The following is an 8,791-nucleotide window of genomic DNA, read 5'->3' as shown; positions in this document are numbered from 1 at the left end:
AAAAAAAAAAAAAAACAGAAATAGCCTAGATATCATACAAGTGAATATGAATTAAGAGAATGTGGTACATTTATACAATGGTATATTACTTAGCTGTTAGAAAGAAAATGATGTCATGAAATGGGCAGTGAAATGGATGGAACTACAAAAAATCATTCTTACTGAGGTAACTTGAACTCAGAAAGGCAAACATAGTTGAACACACTCATAAGTGGATATTAGGTTTTAAGTAAATGCTAATTATGTTATAATACACAGACTCAAAGAGGCTAAAAAACAAGGAAAGCTCTAGTGGGAAATGCCTTGATCTACCTGGGAAGAGGAAAAGTGGGTAAACAGGGGGCAGGTAGGAATATGTAAATGAACTATGAATTTTAGGTAGCCAGTATAAATGGCACATAATCCAAGTGCTTTACTTATAAACTCTAAACCTACATCCGGCAGATTTAGGAGCTATTGTAACTTACAATCCAACCATATATCCGTTGTTACTCACTATGTCTCCTGGCCATGAGTACATGGTTCATCACCTCTCAGGGCTGCTTCCTATCCTCACTGTGTCCTTTCTTCCTTTCTCTATACCTGTGACTCACATTCAGGTAACTGAAAACCCTCCTAACTCTATTGCCCAGTCATAGGTTTTAGCCTTTTGAACAATTAACTTGGGGAATAAGGTCATAAAAACAAAAACTGGAGGAAGAATTCATTGGGGGGGAGGGGGTGCAACCAGATCTTGGGGGCAGTATTTAGCGTTTGAATACATAGTAGAACCAAAGTAACCTCCTACAGAGACAGGGACAGGAGGGTTTAAGTGGGGGAGAAGAGTTGGAGGGAGAGATTACAATGAGAATATTGGTGGCATTTCCCTGGTGGAAAACTAGGGCAGTGCATCCTCGCTGGAATTTGCAAGGTTGATTCTAGTGAGGACTCCTTCTAATGGGAGCAAAGAGCCTGAAGCAGGCATAGTCTGTAACCAGGCAAGGTTTCCAATGTTAGGACTAGGACCTAAACCAGTCATGAATCCTTAGATCTATAATATATCCTGCATGCAAAATGGCGCATTATGGACAATATTGGTGTAGAACTTATGGGATTGGCCAACTAGTGACTGATTTAACCAGAGGCCCACACCATGAGAAATTAGAGGGATCCCAAGCCCAACACCGCTTGGATGGCCCAGAACCAAAAGCTGGGTAGTCCAGTGTCGTCACCAGATAGACAAAATGAAAAATAGAGTCAATGAAATGTTTCCTAATGATATTCTGCTATTCTGATAGAAATGTGCATAACCCAATTGTCCTCAGAGAAGCTTCGTCCTACAACTGACTGGAGCAGATGCAGAGACCCACAGCTAAAGGGCATCTTAAAAACACAGCCCCTTTGATTGGTGCTTTAGTCCAAGGGAGCTCTGGGGGTACTGGTTAGTTCACATTGTTGTTCTTCCTATGGGGCTGCAAACACCTTCAGTTACTTGGGTCCTTTCTCTAGTTCCTTCATTGGGGACCCTGTGCTTCTTCCAGGGGATGGCTGTGAGCATCCACTTCTGTATTTACCAGATACTGACAGAGCCTCTCAGGAGACAGCTTTATCAGGCTCCTGTCAGCTAGCTCTTGTTGGCATCCACAATAGTGTCTGGGTTTGGTGGTTGTTTATGGGATGGATCCCCAGGTGGGGCAGTCTCTGGATGGCCATTCTTTCAGTCTCTGCTCTGAACTTTGTCTCTGTAACTCCTTCCATGGGAATTTTGTTCCACTAATCAAAGAAAACACATGGTGGGACTCATGGCTCTAGCTGCATATGTAGCAGAGAATGGACTAGTCAGTCATCAATGGAAGGAGAGGCCCTTGGTCCTGTGAAGGTTCTATGCCCCAGTATAGGGGAATGCCAGGGCCAGGAAGCAGGAGGGGTTGGGACTGGGAGCAGTGGAAGGGTGGGAGGGGATAGGGGATTTTCAGAGGGAAAACTAGGAAACATTTGAAACATAAATAAAGAAAATATCTAATTTTTAAAAAAAGCACATCCCCTGCTGTGCATTGGTGGCACACACCTTTAATCCCAGCACTTGGGAGGCAGAGGCAGGTGGATTTCTGAGTTTGAGGCCAGCCTGGTCTACAGAGTGAGTTCCAGGACAGCCAGGACTACACAGAGAAACCCTGTCTGGAAAAAACAGCAACAACAACACCACTACCCAACCAAATCAAACCAAAACAACAATAACAAAAACACAGTCCCTAGAATCAAGTAAGCACAGTTTATAAGGCCTCACAGAATCTGATGTAGCAATCATGGAGCCTAAATGGCTCTGGGATATTCTACTTATAAGTCAGGGTGGTTTAGCTTGGTTTAGTGAGGAATTTTTGTTTGTTTGTTTGTTTGTTTGTTTGTTTGTTTTTTCGAGACAGTGTTTCTCTGTATAGTCCTGGCTGTCCTGAACTCACTCTGTAGACCAGGCTGGCCTTGAACACAGAAATTTGCCTGTCTCTGCCTCCCAATTGCTGGGATTAAAGGCGTGGGTCACCACACCCGGCTATGTGAGGAATTCTAATAGCAGGAGATCCTGCCCATTCATGAGGGAGGGGCAAGAAAAAGAGGTTTGTGATTCTTTTGCAAGTTACTGGGATCCTTTAGAGAGAGATGAGAGAGAGGTGTGTGACTCTTGCGTGCTCCTGGGATCTTTCCTCCTACTGGGCTGCCTGCTCAGCTTTGATAGGAGAGTTTTCGCCTAGTCATTGCATTTTGCTATGTCAAGATTGGTTCTTATCTCTGAGAGTCCTCCTTTTTCATGTTATGTGTGGAAAAGTCAATATGCAACTCATGGATGCTGAGCTAGGGAGAATTGGGTTCCTCCAAAGAAATGACTGATAGGTTAATCCATTTCAAATGGTCAGCCATAAATATATGTACATATGAACAATGTTAAATAGATATAGTCAGTTATATATACATCTATATGCATATGTAATAAACAACAATAATCAAAAAGAGAGATCACAGATTAAACAGGGAGTGTGGTAGGTACTGCAAAATTTGAGGACTGGGAAGGAATCATGAAATTACAGTATTCATGAATGAATTTCTAAGAAATTTTGCAAATACAAAGAAGCCCTAGTAGAATGTATAGTGCTGGGTTTAGAGTAGTGAAATCATGAAATGGCTGAAGGTGAATGGCTCTGGGAAAATAGTATACTCAACAAAGTAATTCAGAGTCAGAAAGACAAAACCCTCCTAGTAGACATGTGAACACATATCAGCTACAAAACAGTACCATGTGAAGGGGTTTTGGGTGTGAATAGTGGTAGGGTAATAGTGATGTGCAAACTGAGATGAACTACTGATGAGTGGGAAAGAACCAAGAGTTTCAATGAAGGAGACATCAAAATGAAACCTATGCCTGTATATGATCATTGTTTTCCTAAATACAGTATTTAAAAATGAAAGAAAATTGCCAGGCATGGTGGCGCATGCCTTTAATTCCAACACTTGGGAGGCAGAGGCAGGCGAATTTCTGAGTTCAAAGCCAGCCTGGTCTACAGTGTGGAGAGCCACAGGGAAACCCTGTCTTGAAAAAAAACAAAACAAAACAAAAACAGAAAAAAAAAGAAAATAAACTGCTGAAATTGTAACTAAATAAAAACCAATAGGCTGTAGCATAAAAATGTTGCCCTACCTCCTAATACATTTTTTTGTTGTAAGTAATCATCAATAGATTTGCCATTTAAAAACAAAAAAAAAAAGGGATGTGCTTCAACTGTTTTCAGTTTGGCATTTAAATGAAAACATCAATACTCTGTGTTCATCTTCATAAAATCACATCTGATTGTTCTTTGTTTTCTGCCAAAACACTGTGCACTTTCCTGCCCTTTCCCAGTTTACTGTTCAGTTCTGTTTAGTTTTTGGAAGCTATTCTGCTTATTGTCTACTGTTTCCCACCTTCTGTCAAGGTTAGTTTAAGCATGCCTTCTTTTATCTGAGAAAATCGAAATTACAATTAGGGGTTTAGATAATACAGTTCTTTTTTGGTTAGTCTCAAAATTCACTTATATTAATTGCCAACTTAATCTGTCACAATTAATTTTTTATCCATTTTTTAATAGCTGGGAACCTGAATACTTTCTGGTATTATATATAACATGGGAAGGTTTTAGTCAATTCCTCAGAGTTTTTTAGAAGCATTATATTATGTGTATGCTTAAGGATGAACACTTGGGATTCAAATACATATTTGAGAGGTTAACCCTAAAGAGAAATATCCTTAACTTAGCAGCTATTAATTGCTTATAGCTCTTTATCTAGGGGTGGGATTTCCTGTAATTTTTTTCTTGTCTACCTTGTCATTTCTGCTTGTCTTGGTCATTGTGCTGGGATTTTTTTTAGATGATTGTGTTCTTCAGATTAGTTACTTCAGCTTTCATATGCATATGTGTGTATATGAAAGGGAAATACATACACACACACATACACATATATGTATATGTATATAAAATTTCAATTTACATAAGTTACTGTCCAAATAAAGAACAGCACTGCTAACATTTTTGAGAAAAAAAAGTTTTTATAAAACATCAAACTTGTTTAATTTGTGGTTTTGATTTAATGAAACTTGTATCTTCCTTTGCTTAATTTTATTCCTTATGTATGTGCTGGCAATACTCCATAATGCCTCACAAAACTGATGGACAATGTAGCTGGTCTTTGCTACTTTGTGCCTTTTCCTTTGCCCTTGCTTTATCCCCCCCTACCTCCTGTATTGTTCCCTAACACTCTATAGGAAAGAAACAGCGATATTGGGGAAAGAGTAATTAGGAAAAAAATCCTTGAATATAGTTTCTTTCTTTTTCTTCTTCTTGAATCATACCTTCTAAGAAACTGCAACAAACCTCTGTAAATTACCAACAGCCACACACCCCATCTCTTAAGGCCCTAGCATCTATGTACCCTCTGAAAAGTTCTCAGAATTTCACTCCTCCTTTTAAAAAAATTTTTATTACATATTTTCTTTATTTACCTTTCAAATGTTATCCCCTTTCCTCCTTTCCCCTCCAAAATCCCCCTATCCCATTCCCCATCCTCCTCCCCCTGCTCACCAACCCACTCACTCCAGCTTCCCTGTCCTTGGCACCCCTCTACACTGAGGCATTGAGCCTTCACAGGACCAAGGGCCTCTCCTCCCATTGATGAATGGCAAGGTCATCCCCTGCTCTATATACTTCAGTAGCCATGGGCACGCTCCATGTGTACTCTTGGTTGGTGGCTTAGTCCCCTGGAAATCTGGGGGTACTAGTTAGTTCCTATTGTTGTGCCTCCTATGGGGCTGCAAACCCCTTCAGCTCCTTGGGCCCTTTCTACTAGCTCCTCCATTGGGGACCCTGTGCTCAGTCCAATGGTTGGCTGTGAGCATTCACCTCTGTATTTTTCATTAGCAGAGCCTCTCAGGAGAAAGCTGTCAGGCTTTTGTCAGCAAGCACTTGTTAGTATTCACAATAGTATTTGGGTTTTGTGACTGTATATGGGATGGATCCCCAGGTAGGGCAGTCACTGGATTGCTTTTCCTTCAGTCTCTGCTCCATACTTTGTCTCTGTATCTCTTCCCATGGGTATTTAGTTTCCCTGTCTAAGAAGGTCTGAAGTATCCACACTTTGGTCTTTCTTCTTCTTGAGCTTCATGTGGTCTGTGAGTTGTATCTTGGATATTCTGAGCTTCTAGGCTAATATCCACTTATAATTGAGTGCATATCATGTGTGTATTTTTGTGATTGGGTTACTTCACTCAGGATGATATTTTCTAGTTCCATCCATTTGCCTAAGAATTTCATGAATTCATTGTTTTTAATAGCTGAGTAGAACTACATTGTGTAAATGTACCACATATTTTGTATTCATTCCTCTGTTGAGGGACATCTGGGTTCTTCCCAGCTTCTGGCTATTATAAATAAGGCTGCTTTGAACATAGTGGAGCATTTGTCCTTGTTATATCTTGGAGCATCTTTTGGGTATATGCCCAGGAGTGGTACTGCTGATTTCCAGAGCGGTGTACTAGATTGAAATCCCACCAGCAATGGAGGATTGTTCCTCTTTCTCCATATCCTTGCCAGCATCTGCTGTCACCTGCATTTTTGATCTTAGCCATTCTGACTGGTGTGAGGTGGAAACTCAGGGTTGTTTTAATTTGCATTTGCCTGATGACTAAGGATATTGAACATTTCTTTAGGTGTTTCTCAGACATTCAGTATTCCTCAATTGAGAATTCTTCGTTTAGCTCTGTACCCCATTTTTAAACAGGGTTACAGGGCTCCAGACACAGTTGTAGCAAAGGATAGCCTTGTTGGTCATCAATGGGAGAAGAAGCCTGTGGTACTGTGAAGACTCGATTCTCTAGTGTAGGGGAATGTCAGGACCATGAAGAGACACTCAGTGGGTTGTTGGGCAAGGGGAATAGAGAGGGGATAGGGTGTTTTCAGAGTGGAAACTAGGATAGGGGAAAATATTTGAAATGTAAATAAAGAAAAAAAAAGAAAATTCTTTGTTTAGCTGTGTACCCCATGTTTAACAGGGCTATTTGGTTCTCTCAAGTCTAACTTCTTGAGTTCTTTGTATATATTAGATATTAGAACTCTGTTGGATGTAGGATTGCGAAAGATCTTTTCCCAGTCTGTTGGTTGCTGTCTTGTCCTATTGATCTTTGACAAAGGAGGTAAAACCATCCATTGGAAAAAAAAGACAGCATTTTCAACACATTGTGCTGGTTCAACTGGAGGTTAGCATATATAAAAATGCAAATCGATTCCTTATCTCCTTGTACAAAACTCAAGTCCAGGTGGATCAAGGACCTCCACATAAAACCAGATACAATGAAACTAATAGAAAAGAAAGTGGGGAAGATCCTCAAGCACAAGGGTTCAGGGGAAAATATCCTGAACAGAGCACCAATAGCTTATGCTGATCACCAATAGCTTATGCTCTAAGATCAAGAATTGACAAATGGGATTTATTAAAATTGCAAAGCTTCTGTAAGGCAACATTCCCAGAATTTCAAATGTCACACAGTCACAGAAATTATCTTCTGATCAGTTTGTTGTCAAATACTCGTGATCTCTATTTGGAGATCTATGGAGTTTCTTCCCTCTCCTTGGTATTCTGTCCTTCTATTGTTGACATCCTGGCCTCACAAATTCTCATTTTCTTTATTTTAGTGAGCTTCTCAGCCTATCTTGGAGCTATGTTTCTATTCAAGTATCAAACTTTTCTTAAATATATAAGCTCTGAAGTTTATAGTATTCATTTTTCAAAATCTAATTTTCCCATATATTTAGATTCTAGTCCTATTGACACTGATATTGTAATATGAAACTCTTTAATCAATATTTATGTAAGTATAATTCAAATACAAAATATCTCTCATAGGCTCATTTATGAATAAACCTGGGTAGAGCTGGTAGTGCTGTTGTGGAAGCTTATTAAACCGTGTGGGTTTTTGAGAAGTGAAATGTCAGGCAAGTGTTTGAGGACTTACATAGGCCAGCTGCCCTGCTTATGGTCACATGTTCTGCTGCCAGATCAGGCAAGAGATGAAGAATTTATATTTTGATTTTATTGAGGGTGGTAATGACATACATATCCTGAATTTGGATTACTACAATAAAGACAGATCCTTTAGTTACAAAAGAGAGCTTAGGGTACAAGACAGAATGTATTATACCTTGCTACTTCAAAAACTTAATAGAAGATAAGGGGCAAGTTCTTTGTCTTCTGAGTCACTCACTATATTACTTCTATGCTATTACTCGATAGGCTAGAAAATCTTTGGTGGTTTGTATTTATTCTCCTATATATCTATTTTATATAAAGATATATATCATATATATCTTTACCAATATGTTTAAGAAAGCATTATGTGTTGTTAAAACTGTATATAACCATTGAGAACCATATATTAGTAGTATATAATCTTGGAAATTTGAAATAACAAGGACTTTCTCCAACCAATCTGTAAATCAAGTACATTAAAATTACATACACCTAACTATGTGCTACAAAAATTTACATAAAATTAACATGTGGTTCTACATATAACTTCCCAAGGAAAATAACAATAAATAACCAGAAAAAATATTGTTGATGGTGATCTTGTACATTGCTGTTTCCTTTCCTTTATATAATATTTGCCAATACAGAAAATGATTATTTCAATTTATATCACCAGAATAGTAAGTAAAATAATGTCAGAAAAACATTTGAGACTGGAATTTGATTTAAATTAGGGAGTACAGGGCATATAAGATTCATCAAGAAGAGCAAAACAAATAGGATTTATGACTGACTTTTCTCTATATAAAAATAGATTGGTGTATTCCAAGTGCACAGAATATTTTTTCATATAAATGATACTGGTATAAATAATTAATGGTTTTCTATATAACTTATGCTTTGTATTGTAAATAGCCTGTATTTATAGTGATTATGTATCAAGAGAAATGGAACAGTACATGCATGCCGGGTAATGGGAGCAATTTATTAGTTTGGGCATGAATTCAATTTATCTGTCACATTGGCTTACCAGAGTATTCTCAGCTTATGCAAAGACTTCATTATTTTCGAGGAGAAGCAGCATAGCTGCAGTCTTCAATATTTAAGGGTAGAATTAAAACCTTCTATTCTTATGATTTGTACACAGAATAGAAACAAAAAGCTTTCTATATCAAGTACCTTTATTTTTTTTAACCTAAAAGTCCAAGAAACATGTTCACAGAAAGTAAATTAATATGCATTTCCTGTTAAATATTTTAATAGACTT

This window comes from Mus pahari, chromosome 22 (assembly GCF_900095145.1).
Source record: "Mus pahari chromosome 22, PAHARI_EIJ_v1.1, whole genome shotgun sequence".
Taxonomy (NCBI): Eukaryota; Metazoa; Chordata; class Mammalia; order Rodentia; family Muridae; genus Mus; species Mus pahari.
The sequence above is the reverse complement of the archived record's forward strand: the minus strand, read 5'-3'. Positions refer to the sequence as shown.